Source organism: Neovison vison, chromosome 5 (genome assembly GCF_020171115.1).
Source record: "Neovison vison isolate M4711 chromosome 5, ASM_NN_V1, whole genome shotgun sequence".
Taxonomy (NCBI): Eukaryota; Metazoa; Chordata; class Mammalia; order Carnivora; family Mustelidae; genus Neogale; species Neogale vison.
In genome coordinates, this window is record NC_058095.1 from 23,701,298 (window position 1) to 23,716,870 (window position 15,573).

At 59.7% G+C, this 15,573-nt stretch overlaps 1 pseudogene; it reads left to right on the forward strand.

Moving 5' to 3' along the window:
• Positions 1–897: 897 nt before the first annotated feature.
• LOC122907335 lies at positions 898–15,123 on the forward strand (annotated as a pseudogene).
• Positions 15,124–15,573: the final 450 nt, after the last annotated feature.

Here is a 15,573-nt window from a genome sequence, read left to right on the forward strand (position 1 = left end):
GAGAGGTGGTGGAAAGGATATGTAGTTGAATATATTAACCATGATCCAGGCAAGGTACACCATGGAATGCTTCTGAGCAATTGGAAGTCACCACCAAAAAGAAATAGCTTTATGCAGTCCATAAAGCCCGGGAGAAGGTGAGGGGCCGCCCACCTGCTCAGGGAGGCTGGGGCCCCTAGCGGGAAAGTGGGAGGCACTCAGTGCAGCATCCCAGGGCTGTCCTCGGCTCTCATGCTGGGCTTTGGCTCCGGTTGGTGGTGACTCTGAAGTGGGCTGCTAGGGTCTGGCAGGGGCTCTGCTGCTGCCAGGAGCCAGGCCGTGGTGTGAGGGTGGCCCTCGGCACAAGGACAGTCTTGTCCTGGGAAGAAAAGCTCCCAGGAGCATGACTAACACAATCCAGGACCCCCACCAGGCCTACAGCCCCTCAACTGCGGCTCTGTGCATGGGGCAGAGCCAGCCTGGTGTGAGCAGAAAGACAATGTTTGGGCCTGGTGCACGCCAGCTTAACGAGAAAGTAAGAGCTCTGGAGACCGGTGCATAGGGCTTCCCAGCTCAGAGCTTAAATCCGGCTCTAGCTGCGAACTGAGGGCCTGCCCCAGGGATCCCAGACCCAGCCCCCTCTGGGGCCTTGAGACCTGGAGGCTCTGCGAGTTGAGCTGGAAAGGGCTGTGCTGGCAGCGGGGCCACTCTGGATCTCTGCCCTGGGAATGCCAGGCCACAAGTGTCCAAACATTGTCTTTCTGCTCACACCAGGCCGGCTGTGCCCCGCACACAGATCAGCCATTGAGGGGCTGTAGGCCTGGCTGGGGTCCCTGGCCGTGTTAGTCATGCTCCTGGGAGCTTTTCCCCAGAAGTTTGGGGAGCAGACTCGCAGGTAGACAGGGACAGTTGGGCCCCATGGCCAGCCAGTGGCCACAAATGGGGATGAGAAGTGCAGTGAGTTTTCAGTCCTTGGAGACGGGGGCGTGAACGCCCCGGCCTGTGTCCAGAGCCAGCGTCCCACATGGCCTGAGCTGGGGCCCGTCTGCCTTCTTTCCTCCCCTGCGCTGAGGCCATGCCTGGTCCAAGCTGGTGGGAAGCAGCCCTCGGCAGAGGCCGGGCAGCTGGTGCTTCAGATTTGTGCTGGCCCAGTGTGGACCATTGTCAGCCTGGTGCTGAAATCATCCATGGTGGGAGTGCTGGCATCCCAGGAGCTGACAAATTCAGGCTCCGAATTCAGGCTCCCATCCCCTGGCCCTTAAAGCCTGTTCACAACCTGCCACGGCCTTGGGCCCACTGTTCCCGGGGTGGGGCCTCGGCGACAGAGCTCTCGACTGGGCACGAGTGGGGTTCATCAAACTAGTTTATCACGAAGTTCCCCGCCAGCCAGGGAACTTGTAAGTCTGGCTGAAGACCGGCCTCCGGCAGCTGTGGTCCGACTGCTGTGGCCCTGGCCTCCCAACCTGACCCCGACCTCGGTCACCACTGCCATGGGGCCGGGGCAGCGACTCAGCTGGGCCATTCTCCCTGCAGGTCCTAGCATATGCGGGCTTGGAGGCTGGGCCGAATGCTACTGGCTCCTGCTGACCAGCGTCGGGCCAAGGTGTGTAACTACGAGTGCAAAGGGGAGAATGGCTCCGTGTGCGAGGGCGTCAGCCAGCTGTCCATCTACCCTGTGGAGGAGATGCAGCCCGGCTCCAGGAAGCATGAGTGTGCCTGCATCTCCCTGTGCTCCCTCTCCCACCCGCAGCCCTGCGTCCCCAACAAAGGGAAGAGCCGGAGGCCTCCCTTCCCTGCCAGCCTCACTGGAGGGGCTCGTGTGGTGGGTGTGGGGGCAGCCAAGGGCTGTGTGGGCTTGTGGCCTGCAGGACAGACACGCTCATCTGGGGGTCTCGCACGTGCTGTGTGGTCCAGAGGCCCTGAGCTTTCCCGGATGCCTGGGGGCCCCGTGACCTGGATGGCGGCCCCTCCCCATGACGGTGGCATAGACAGAGGCAGCTGGTGCCACTGGGACCAACAGCCCATGGCAAGTCACACTGCTCCTCACATGTCCGTCTCTGCTGAGCACTTTATGGGCCCACTAGCCACAGAGTGCTGGCCCACCTGACAGGCTCCCAGACTCCAGGCCTGGTTCTGCTCTACAGTTGTGCATGGAGACGCCACCCAGGGCACTGGCTGGTGATGGGGTCTCCACGCTATTGAGGCAGGTAGGCAAAGCGGACATGACAGTGAGGCTCCCACCTAAGCAGCCCTGATGAGTGTGGCCAGAGTGCAAGCTGTCAGAGCTGGAATATTCCAGAAGACCCAGCAGGCTATGACCCCATTTGGGGCTGTACTACTCCACTTGGGCTGGAGGATAGCTTGTGGGCTCGGGGAGCCTTCCTGGGCCTGGCGGGGGTTCCGGTCTGACCCCGCAACACAGCGAGGGGCGTGGCAGCATCTCACTTTTCTGGATCTACTTTTCTCCTCATACCTGCATGGCAGGGATGTAGAATTTTCCATAATATCAGCCGCTTGGGTGGCCTTTTCTTCTGTGGAAGAAAAGAGGGATGGGCAAGGACAGACACCATCCCCCAGGAGCTGGCAGGAGAAGGAAGAAGGGATGGACACCATCCCCCAGGAGCTGGCAGGAGAAGGAAGGAGGGATGGATTCTGTCCCCCAGAGCTAGTGGGAGAAGGAAGGAGGGATGGACACCATCCCCAGGGAGCTGGCAGAAGGAAGGAGGGAAGGGGTGGTGGGGTGGGACAGACACAATCCTGCAGAGCTAGTGAGAGAAGGAAGGATGAACAGAGTGGGGGGATGGACACCATCCCCCAGGAGCTGGTAGGAAAAGGAAGGTGGGGACAGACACCAACTCTGGGAGCTGGCAGGACAAGGAAGGATGGATGGAGCGGGTGGGGATAGACACCATCCCCCAAGAGCTGGTAGGAGAAGGAAGGAAGGACAGAATGGGGACAGACACTATTCCCCAGGAGCTGGTGGGAGAAGGAAGGGGGGTGATAGATACCATCCCCAGGGAGCTAGCAGAAGGAAGGAGGGATGGAAGGGGGGCAGACAGCATCCTGTGGAGGTGGTGAGAGAAGGAAGGAGGGACAGAGAGGGGACAGAAACCATTCACGGAGCTGGCAGGAGAAGTGGCCTGAGGTTAGCAGCTGCAGCCACGTGGTCCCTTGTTGGTGACCGTGGTGGCGAGGTTCGGGTGCCCAGGGTCTCAGGAGCCTGGCCAGCCACACACCGTCCAGAGTGGTCTGCTGTCTGGCTTGAAACCCCCACTGACTCTATTTGCCACTACCCAGACCCCGAAGCCACCGTTTCCCCCCAACAGGCATCAACAGCCAGGGGCACCGTGTCTCACCTGAGACCCATTCTGTCCTCACAGGGAGGACTGTCACGTACCATGGATGCTTCCAACTGTGAGAGAATGGCACCTACACCTTCCTGGACTCCCTGGAGCAGGCCAAGGCGATGGTGGACGTGTGCTCGGGGTTTTGCTTCCAGAAGGTAAGGGCACCTGTGAGGCGTGCACATGTGCGGTGCCCTGCACGGGGCAGGAGCCTGGGTTGGACGCAGGTTTCGGATGGCCCTGTGGTCTGTGCTTGCGTAGGAACTCCAGGCTGGCTGGGGTGCTGTCCACTGGGCCGCGAGTCTGGAAGTATCGTGCCTTCCCCAATGGCAGGTGTCAAACTGACTGGGTTTGTTAGTGGGACAGGCTGGCTTGGGCTTGGGGAGAGTGGACGGCTTATTGGTTGTGCCCATGGATGGGGCTGGGCGCTGAACCCGGCGTCAGGGCTGTGGTCACACATGTGCCTTTTTCTCAGTTGGGGCTTGGAGATGATTCTGCAGAGGGTGAGCGGAGTGCAGAGGCCTCTGTCCCGGCCTTGTGCGGGAGCTCTAGGTGGGACACGGTGGTCTAGCCTAGGTGGAGCTGGTAAGCAATGGGACCCCCAGAGTGCTGAGGTCTGGGTTGCAGTCCAGTGGCCCACATGTGGGCCCCGGGGCATGGCAGTAGGCTGAGGTCGGGGCTGCTCTCTTGTGCTGAGGACTGTGACTAGAGGCCACATAATAGGACGAGGCTAGGACGGGAGTGTCCTGGTGATGGTGGCACATATATCCTTGTCCTTCTGGTGGCAGCCACACCCCTCGCCACATAGGAATCACTCCGCCCTCCTAACAGCCATGTCTGGCAGGTGCTGAGACATGTTGATTGTAGGTGAGGAAACGGAGGCAGAGAAGGTCATGCATACTGTCCAAAGTTACCCATCCCCTATGTGAGGGAGCTAGGATTTGGACCCAGGCAGACCCCTTGGTTCTGACCCTGGCAGTGGCTTGGAGCTGCAGGAAGTGGGCTTCTGGGGATGCTGGGGAGCCTGCCCTCCCTGATGCCTCTTGAGATGCGCCCATTAGGGCTGAGACAGAGCCTTTCCTGCATTTTCCAGCCCAAGCAGCAGCCTTTGGAGTGGGTCTCTGTGGCTCTAGCATTTCGGGGTGTCTGGGGTGTCCTTGGGGGCTCACAGCATCTGGCTGGGGCCCACGTTGCCAAGCTCTGCATGTGGGAGCAGAGCTGTGGGTTGAAGGCTGTGTGCATCTGCTACACGTGGCCCTCCCAGGGCTTCTGCACACCTGCCGGAGGTCTGCAGCCCTGGGAGCACCCACTGCCATCGCCAGTCCAAGGAGCTCGGCTGCACCAGACCTGGCCACTCCATCTGCAAACCTGGAGGTACCCCACATGCTTCTTATAGAATCATCTTCTTATAGATGATTCACTTTACCCTGCTGGTGCTCCGAGGGGGACACGCTGCCCCCACATACTGCCTGAGCCAGCAGGGGTCGTGGGAGCAGGCACCCGACCTGTCCTGGGAGCAGGCGCCCTGGGAGCAGGCACCCGACCTGTCCTGACGGTGCCGCAGTTCCTGCTGAGTGGCGTCTGGGGAGAGGACAGGCAGTTCCTGTTCCTTGCTGGGTTGGTCGGGCTCAGGGACCGCTCTGTCCTGGCATGGGCAGCACTTTTCCCATCTTGGGCTCCCTCTCGGGGACATCCTGGTGCTTATGCAACCCCTCCCCCACTGTGGAGCGCTTCCGTGGTTTTCAGTGTTCTGCTTTGGCGAGCGAGGCCATGGTGACGTCATGGACCCCAACCGCGGAGCCAAGGCTGGGGTCAGGCTGGGCTTCTTGAGGGACGATCTGGGTCGCGCGCCATCAGGGGCATTTGTGGCCCCAGAGGGGACGTCTCCACTGTGGTTTGTGGGTTTGTCACGATTGTGGCAGACAGAAGGACAGAAGGACAGAAGGACACACGGGGCTCCATTAGCGCCATGACCATCTGACCACCGGCACAGGGCTCGGCCAATGTCACGTGTGTCCAAGCACAGAGAAGTCATCTGGTCTGATATTCTGCTGCTGTAGGGACAGACCTGCCCTGTCTCCATGCCTGCACCTGGGCTGGTGAGGGGCTTCAGCACCGTGGGCAGACAGACTGCTGGCTCCTGTTGCTTCCACAGGGATTATGCGTGTGGCCGGAGGTCCCCTTTCTCTGCACCTGCTCCTGGTCTGTTGGAGGGCATGAATGAATGGAGACGAGTATGAGCTCTTCTTATAGATGACTGATGGCTTGGGCGGGTCATCTCGGGCTTTCCCGTGGTGCTGACCCGGCTTGTTCCCTGCACCACGACTTTTCTACCGGACCCACATGGATCCTGGCAGGTGCAGGCTGCCCTGGGGTGGGAGAAGGGCGCTGCCTCTGCAGCTGGCCAGCGGTGGGGCAGTGAGCGTCTGGGTTTTGTGAATTAACCCTGTGGACCTCAGGAGGTTTTTCCCTTTGCTAAAATGCTCTCCTGTCCTGTCTGCTGGTGACAGCCTAGCACAGCCTTGGGGTTCTTTCACGATTTTGGCCATAAACCTGTCGACGTTACACCATGTGTGTCTTCAGAGAAAATTTATTGTGTTCTGGGGGTGGATGTCTATAAAGGTAACACACATCTATTTTAGAATATTTGGAAAATGTGAAATTAAATTAGAACTCACCAGTGATGTTACCGCATCAGAGAAAACCACCAATGGCATTTAACATCTTTAGGTCTTTCGTTCGAAGGGTATGTTGCCAGAATTCAAATCTTTAATGTTGAATCTTTCAGGGCATGTGGGTGGCTCAGCTGGTCAAGCGTCCGACTCTTAGCTCAGCTCAGCTCATGGTCTCAGGGTCATGAGATTGAGTCCTGCCTCAGGCTCTGAGCTGGGCATGGAGACTGCTTAAAGAAAAAAAAAAAAAAAGGAATCTATCCTTCCATTTTCCTTTGTTCCACGTGTTCCTTGTGGCATGAGCTCCCCCCTCCTGCCCACTCTGGGCTCTTTCTTCGTGGTTACAAGCCATGCTGCTGCGAACATTCCTGAAGGTCAACATTTCAGGGACTCATATTGCTCTCCTCGCACCATCACACGAGGAGTCACGGTGTGAGGGACTTGCATGTCTCCTGAGTCACTCATGAGACTTCAGGTTTGTTTCCATAAGTGAGTCACGTGGCCTCATTCCAAAGATGGTGGAAGGTGGCTTCAGAGTCTGTGACCTGGGTGCATGTCCCTGTGCAGACATGTCCTTGCCTTGTGGTCCTGGCCATTCTTGTGGTCCTGAACCACTGATTCTCTACAATGCCATTTGAAGCTGTGGGTTTCCATGGTAGAGGGGAGTGTGGGCTGCTCCTGGCTCTGGGGCTTCCTCCCCGACCACACAGCTCCAACTTTGCAGCCCGACAGCAGGAGCATCGTGTCAGCAGAAAACATGCGCTCAGTGATGGGCTCTGAGGATGGGCTGTGGTTGACCATGACGCCTGCCCTCCACACCCATCCCAGCAGCCACCACCCCCAGGCACCTTCTTTCCTTCTGGGTGTGCATGTCCAAAGTGGCCTCGAAGTGAAGGGAGGCAGGAGATCGGTGAAGGCAAGCTCCGTTCTGGTTTGCAGATTTCATCAAAAAAACCCCACTTTCCTGAGTGCATCCATGGAGTTGAGTGTGGTCTTGGGCAAAGCCCCTGGCTGCTTCTGCCCCGATCAGTCTCAAGGTCTGAAGTCTTGGGCTGCTCAGCACCTGCCTCCTCACCTCAGTTTGCCCTCCTAAAGCCCGGAGTTCTGATCTCTGACGTTTTTGTGATTCTTTATAATTCTGGGGACTGACCGCAAGAAAGGCACTCAAGGAGGACAGAGACGGACAGGCCTGCTAGGACATCCACAACCTGACGGGTGGCCATGACTGTGACTTTGCAGGGGGGTTCCCGGGACGGGAGGGCCCAGCCGCAGCTACCATGCCCCAGCACCCAACTGAATCACTGTGCATGTGGAAGCCACAAGGCCCAGGCTCTGGACGCAGTTCTGGGTGGAGACCTGTCCCCCCACCCCGTCCCCCTATAACCCTCCGATGGAAATGGTCCCACATCTGTGTCTCCCTCCTGCCTCCCCTTCTCCAAACATTGAGAAGATGGTGGGAGTGGGGGGAGCAGGGAAGTTGGCAGAGAAAGTTTAATCAATATTTAATTTTTATGGAAATCATGTAGAAATCCCCAACGGGCTGGAAAGTGCCCTGTGTTTTCAGAATCCAGTTCTGTTCTGTTTTAAATAAAACCACATTGATATCCATGCTCCCCCGCGCTCCAATGCACCCAGAACTTGATGGTTTCATCCACTCGAAGAAGCGGAGGGGCTTGGGTCCCTGATGGGGTGCAACCCCCACCAGGGGAGGCCACTGGTAGAGGGACACTTCCTTCTGGGACCCGGACCCGCTGGCACTTTTGAGGACACAGCAGACAGAGCCCAGACATGTGGGGTGAATGGATGCCCCATGGTGTGTCTGCACATAGACCACAGCTGCAGGTTCCTCCATGGGGATCCAGCATGGGCACATGGATTTCTGAGGGAAGGGAAAGTCTGCGCCGAGGGATCCTGTTTCCAGGATGTTCTAGGGTAGCTGGATGACCATGAAGCACAAGTCAGAGCCGTGGCTGACTATGGGAGGAAACAGGACCCAGTGATTCCCACGTGCAGAACCAAAGGGCTCAGCAAAGGGATGGGGTCTTGTGGGGGTGGGAAGGGTGTGGTGGTGTGAACTGGGGTGGCTAGTGAATTCCTCTCAGGGAAAGGGGCTTGAATAAGTGGGGGAGGTCTGGGGGGAGGACGTTCCAGGGAGAGAGAACAGCACGTGCAAAGGTCCTGAGCTCTGCGTGTGCCAGTGGTGCATTGCCAAGGACCATAAGGACCCCAGTGTAGAAGGTCACCAAAACCGCCCGAACAAAGTGCCACAGACAGGGGGCTTGTACTTCTTGGGCTCTGGAAACCAGAAGCCCAAGGTGGGGTGTCGCTGGGCTGGTTTCTTCTCAGGCCTCATGGGCTCACAGACGGGTGTCCTGTGCCTCTGTGTTCATATGGTACATGGTGGGATGTGTGTCTGTGTCTGAATCTCTTTTTATGACCACACTAGTCGGATTGGCCCACACATACCATGGCCCCATTTTAACTGAATTACACCTTTAGAGACCCTGTCTCCGAATATAGCTGCATCCTGAGGTGGGGGTCTGTCGTGGGCTTGGGACAGAGGCCACGTGGTACAGAAAGATGGCTGGGGGCTCTGCTGGTGCTTCTTCATGGCCCAGTCCAGGCCCCAGCCCTACATGACAATGCAGGCCCCGCTGTGGAGCCCAAGGGTGTGGCTGGTGGGGGGCTGGGCTGCTGTGGCCATGGGCAGGTCTGACAGGTGCAGTTGGGGTGGGACTTCCAACCTTCTGGGCATGGGGACCTTGGAGAGGAGCCTATGGGCAAAGCGTCAAACCCTCAGATCCCCCAAGCATGGGGGGGGGGACAGTGGAGTCCTGAGAGATGAGAAGGTGCTCATAGATAGGGAAACTGAGGCAGGAGGGGTCAGGGTCAGTGTTGGGATCTGACAGGGTACACGCCTGCTGCTTCCTCCCTGGTCCCTACACCCAGGAAGCCCAGATACCCTGAGCTACTGCCTCCCCCATCCTCCATCCTCCAAAAATCCCTGTCTCGAGCCTTATCAAAAAAAAAAGTATGGGGACCACGGCTCTGGTCCCAGGGGAGAAGACAAGCTGGTGAGGAGGCCAGAGAGAAGCCAGGTCCTCCCCCTCTTCCAAGCCAGCAGCCAAAGGACTTGTCTGTTTTATAGAGACTAGCATTCTGGATGCTAGTCCTGGGGCTGTTTTAGGGCTTTTCCGGCAAGGGGGTGGGGGGGCTTAGTGCTGCAGCAGCGATGGGCATGGGTGGTGGGGGTGCATGGGGGGTGCACAGGGGTGTGTGGTGGGGGTGCATGGGGGTATGTGATGGATACACACAGGGGTGTGTGGTGCAGGGGTGTGTGGTGGGGTGAGCAGGGGTGCGTGGTGGGGTGTGCAGAGGTGCGTGGTGGGGTGCACAGGGGTGCATGGTGGGGTGTGCAGTGTCAGAACAGCACAGGATCTAGGCTTCTGTCCCCATGCGGCAGCTCAGCTCTTAGAGGGACTGGGCTGGGACCCTGGGAGCTCCTTGCAGGGGTGCAACTGCCCGTGGGCGTCCAGGAGGAGGAGGAAGGTGGGGAGAGGCTCTGGTGGGGGTGCAGGGCATTGGGAGGCACACACCTGAACACAGGAGCCCCCCCCCCCCGCAGGTGCTGCACTGACCCCCCCCCCTCCCGCCATGGATGGGACGGGCCCGGTGACTTTCTGAGCACAGAGATCCTCACTTTGCCAAGCCACACTCAGAAAACGCTATTGATTTTTCTTTTCTCTAATTTTACGAATTTTTTGCTGTGAGCAAAAAATAAAAAGGTCTGTGTGGCGCTGCCTCGTCCCCCCCTGCAACCTCCCTCCCTGCATTTCCATTTGCAAGAGGTAGGGGCAGCCAGGGATGATGGGGCTGGGTATCCCGGAGCACCCGCACGTGTCATGCTCCGTGCTGGGCCACTCTCATAAGGGACGTGCAAGGTGAATTTGATTGCCCGTGTTCAGTGGGGAAGGGCAGAGAGGCTCGGCACCTTTCCCGAGGTCGCCCAGTGCCCAGCGGTCTCCTCTGTGGGGTCAGAAGGAGCAGGGAACGAACCCCATAGAGGAGGCCAGGGAGGCCAGGATCCGGCCTCACTGTGAGGTGCTGCCCTGCCCCTAATCCTGGCAGAGCCGGCAAGGACTTGGGAATGTCCTGGCCTGCACCCCCTGCCCCCTGCAGCTGGGTTGGGCTGGTCTCCTCCCCAGGGAGCCCCAGTGGGAACACCCGAGGTCCCTTTGGGCTCACAGTCAGTGGGCCCACAACACAGTATGTGTGCTCACCTGCCCCATCCTGACCCTTACACACACTGACTCCTGTAGACGTCCCTGCCCCGTGTTCCTGGTCCTCCCTGAACTCCCTCCAGCCCCCCAGTGTTAGCCCTGGGCCTGGCTCACGCTTACTGTTTCTCGGGTCTCTGAAATGCTCTGAGCTCCTGGGGGCAGACGTCACATCCCGTGCGCCATGCCTACCCGGGGCTGGCACAGGAAGGATGGGCACTGTTGGGCTGGCAGGAAGGGCTACTAAAGATGGCGAAAAGTTCCCGCCACAGGACCTGAACTCGGACTGAAGAACAAAGGTCCAAGGTGGCGAAAGTTCCCGCCACAGGACCTGAGCTCAGACAGGAGAGCAAAGGCCCAAGCAGGAATCTGAGACCCCCGCCCCGGGCTCCTGTGGACCAATGGGATCCCGACGAGCAGGCGAGATAACCAAATAAGGGAAACTTCCAAAAGACCCCTGAGCTTCCTCCAAGACCCCTTAAAAGCCCCCTCCTCCCTGCCTTGGGCGCGACTTCCGCCACTCTGCTTTCCAGAGTCGCGGAACCTCGCCTGAGGGTGCCCACCTCCTCCCGGTGCAACTTTCTCGGCTCCCCTTCTCCTGAGCCCTGAAACTTTGCCGGAGAGCGTTTTTAATAAATCTTGCCTTGCACCCACTTTGCCTGGTGTTGTGTTTATCTCGCCGGAAAAAACTTTATAGGCACAATCCATGCTGTCAGGAGCCAGGAGGCCTGGCCCCGGTGAGCAACCCACATGCTTCTCACCCCTTGCTCCCCAGCAGGAGTTCCCCCTTGCCATCCCGTGGGGCTGGGAGTGCTATTGTTTTTAACCCACGCCTCAGTTCAGCCTCCGGGACGTGGTGGACAGTGCACTGTATGGCCAGGAACCCAAGGCACAGAGGCTGGCCGAGTACTGCGAGGTCTACCAGACGCCCATGCAGGGTGAGTTCAGCGCCTGGGGCATGAGGCAGGTGGGGCCCTCCCCACCATGTCTGCCACATGTACTTTCCAGGCATTTGGAGAGACCAGTGCGGCCGCGTGCGGCCTGGGTGGGAAGGGGAGGCCACCACCATCCCTGGAGGTTAGACACGGGACACACCTGGCCTTTCCCTGAGTCTGGGGATTATGGTGCTTTGAGGAACAGCAGGAGAGCCGCAAGATGAGGCCCCACAACCCTCGGGCAGGATCTGGAATGTTCTGTGCTGTTTGGGGAGCCAGGGCTTGCTGCCTGGTCCGTGGGAGGCTTCGTCATCCCTAGAGCTCTCTCCGGGCAAGGGCCTGGGTGGCCAACCCCTCCCCCTGTTCCTGCCTCAGTTTCCCCATCGGTGAAGCAGGAGACTGGGGGCGGTGGGTCCGGGTGGGGCGGTCGGTGGTCAGCCTCTGGCCTTTCAGACACTCACTGCATGGACCAGCGGTCCCTGCCCACCAAAGCCAAGGTGTCTGTGTCTCTGTCGAGCTTCTTGGGAGCTGGGAACACGTGGGCGTGGCACCTCATTGAGCACGTCACTGGCTTCTACAAGGGGAGCTACTACTTCCATGGGACCCTGTACAACAAGGGTGAGTAAGGGCCGCAGGGTCTGGAGTCCCGAGGCCGGCCCAGGGGGCCCGGGAACCAGCACTGCAAACACATTCCCAGTCGTGCGGCCAGCCCGGGACTCGGGACATCCATTCTGGTGTCTTGCACTCCCATGCTATGACCACTTTCCGAATTTCCCTTCGTTGTCAGAATCTGCAGTAATTCTGTGAGACATCACCGGCTCATTTGTCTGATTTTCTGTGAGGCCAGAAGGAGCTCCTCAATACGCTGTGTTTTTGAAGATAGGTGCAAAGCCCCCCGGAGTTGTGTGACCCCTAGTCTCCCCTGCAGAAGTGAGAGGACTCCCTGTGCTAAGTAGGACTGAGAACCCCAGCCAAGCGAGGGGCTGTCGGTCTGCCATCAGGTGTCACCCCCGTGCATCCAGGTTCCTGACTGGACTATGAAGAGAAGCCCAGGTCCACAGCGTCCTGAGCTTGGCGGGGGCTTCTGGTCTGGTGGGAGAAGCCAAGAAAGCTGGTCGCTCATCCTTTTGTCCTGAGTGTTACCGGCACCCCCAGGGGGGCAGCCGGATGACCTGTTCCAGGGTCCTGCCTGCTGTGGCCTGGCGCCCGTGGAGTCCCATGGCACGGGCTGCTGGCCACCTGCTTGTCTAGAGGACTGTAGCTGTCTGCACAGCTGGTGGTCTTGGTCTGCAAGTGGCCCGGGGGTCCAGTGGCTGGAGTGGCCATGTGTGATGGCCCTGGAGGCTCCCCCGTGAGGCTTATGGAACTGGCGCGGGGTGGCTGCTGGCCTCTGCACCGACCCCCTAGTGACACGCAAGGGCACCTGGTCTGTCCTGGGTGACCTGTGGCCCATGGGACACACAGAACAGCCGCTGTGGGGACAGCCCGCAGCACACAGAAGTCACCGCAGGTCTTGGGGTGCTGGGGACCCGATCCCGATCCTGATCCTGTGTTTACAACTCGTGATCTGGCTCCTCCTTTCCTCATCCCCAGTGCTGGGCAGTAGGAGCCCTAGTGAAGGCTGATGGTTGTTAGGCCTGGGGCAGAGACCAGCCCTGCCTGCAGCACCTTTGCGTGCCACTTCCCACCCCAGCTCACGAAGTAGATGGTGTTGGGGCTCGTCGCTGTCCCCAAGACCCCAGGAGACACGCAAGCTCATTTATGGAGCACGGGTCCCCGGTTGGCAGACCCCGGATCTGTCGGAACGTGGCCGGAATCTAGGTTCTGCGGCATCCCTCCGGGGGTCCTTCTGTGACATCTGGCTGCACCCCTTGACCGGCCCCCTACCCCTAGTTCCTGGGAGGCCCTGTGCTCTGTGGGACCGCTCGTGGAGCTCCTCCATCCGCAGCATATGGCCACCACTGAAGGAGCCCACAGCGTCTTGCTGACCCACATGTGACACTGTTACAGGTGGGGAGGGCTGGAACCATGCCACAGGTCCCCGGGGTCCACTGCCGGGCGAGGGCTGGAAGCCCAGCCTCACAGGGACACCTGCACTAGGTGTCCAGAGCCCCGTGTTGCTCTGTGATCCTGGCAGATGTCCTGCCCACCCTGAGCCACACCTGCGGCCATGACTCCCTCTCAGGTTGTCAGTGACGCTCCCAGGAAATCGCCGTGCAGACGCCCACACACACGCACCTGCAGGGTCTAGAGGAGCGTCAGGCCCCTGCCACCAGAATTGTGGTGTCTCCAGCTCTGCCTGCTGCCACAGTGGAGTCCATCACTGTCCTCAGCGGCCCCCGTCTCCCCCGCAGGATTCAAGGGCGAGAAGGACCGCTGGTGCAGCCGGTGCACTATCTGCGTGAAGACCCACGAGAGCAGCCACAGGGAGATCCAGATGTTCGACTCGGCCATCTTGCTGATCCAGAACCCATACAGGTCCCTGGTGGCCAAGTTTAACAGCAAGTGTGCCGGGCACCTGGGCTATAGAGCCAAACGAAACTGGAAGAGCAAAGGTAGGAAGAAGGGTGGGTGGGTGGGGGGAGGCCGGGCAGTTCTTCTCCTGTGCAGACACACATCTCCAGCCCTGCCCGGGCTCGGCCACTGCCCCCTGCAGTGTGGCTGGGACACAGGTCTGGGTGGTGAGTATTGGGACACTGAGCAGTCAGAGGACAGCAGGTGTGGGGCCATGGGGCAGGCAGACCCATCCCCACAGACCCTGCCCCAGCAGATGTCCCATCGCCTCCAGCCCACCTTGCCCCTTGCTGATGCCCCAGGTGCAGGAGGCTGAGCTCTGGTCCCTCCTCGGCTCCCAGGGGCCTCAGCTTACCCACCCAAGACACCAGGGCGGTCCCTGTCTGAGGGTGGTCATAAAGACCAGGGAAAGGGAAGGGTCCCCACGCCATCCGAGGTGGCAGGATGGTCACAAGTTGTGTTTATTGATATTGACACCGTCCCCACGAAGACAAACGCCCAAGCATGTCTTAATTTGCCAGGATAGAACTCTCACAGATAGATATTCTTGGAACGTTGCTGGCTGCCCGGCGGCATCATGGGGTAGACTGGCCACCCCCATGGATGTGGTTGGCATCAGGCCAGGACCTCGCTCACTTAGCTTCACAGGAGGACCCGGGCAGGTGCTCATGGCTGCGCCCGTCCTTCCGCTGTCCCTGCTCATCCCTGTCAAGGTAAGCATGGATGAGGGTCACCCTGTCTCCCACCTATGATGAACACCGCTGTGCCGTGTAGGTCCTGTGCCTCTCCCTGCCCCGGTGTGGGCCCCACAGGCAGGGCGCTCACTATCCACAAGAGAGGGAACCAGCTCTCTCGACACACGTCACATCTGTCCTCGTGTGGGGCTGCACGACCACCAACACAGAAGTGGCCTGGTGACCCAGGCTGGCCCTGAGGTGCTGCTCTTACTGCCCAGGAGGGCCTGGCCCGAGGGGCCGCCTGCCCTGGTCACCCGCCTCCATGGCTCCCCGCCCACAGCACCCAGGAGGCTGGCTGACCTGAGCATCTCTTTCTGCAGAGTGGCCAGACTTCGTGCGAAGCTACGTGGCCTGGTGGTCCTCGAATGTGCTGGACCGGCTGCGATTCAGCAAGGGGCTGCTGGTGGTGCACTAGGAGGTGCTGCGCCACAGCCTGCTGCCCAAGCTGTGGGAGATAGTGGCCTTCCTCAATGTGTCCGTGAGCAAGGAGCGGCTACTATGCATGGAGAAAAACAAGGAGGGCAGCTTCCGAAGGCGTGGCCAGCATTGGCACAATCCCGAGTCCTTCACCCCCAAGATGAGGGCACTGATCCATCTGGACGGTGGACAAGGTGCTGCGTGCCCACGGCAGGGCCAGGCTTCCCAGCGAGTATGTGCCCAGATGACTGCCTGCTGCTCTGCCCACGCCGCCCTGACACTGCTCCATGGGGCTGGCTGCCGGAGCCACCGCAGGAACCCCGCGCTCACAGAACCGCTGCATGCGCTGCTGCACACTTGCAGGGACCCGCTCGGACTTGGTCATGCCGGCCTGCGCGTGTGCGCTGGGCTCCTGGTGCGGCTCTCCTGCTTCCCGCTGCAGCCTTGCTGGCTGGGGTCGTTGCTCCGTAGTGCATGGTTGAGCAGGCGTCAGTGCTGTGGGCAGCAAGTACTGCGGTGTGGATGTGAGCTCACGGAGGCTACTGAAGCCCGTGACCCTAAACGTCACATCTGATGCCCTGTGAACACCTGTGATATGGCCACCAGGCTCCCGGGTCCACAATCCTGTATCTCCCTTCTCCATAGACCAGTAGGCAGTACAGAGTGGAGCCTCCCCTGACCCCATGCTGCACGTGACC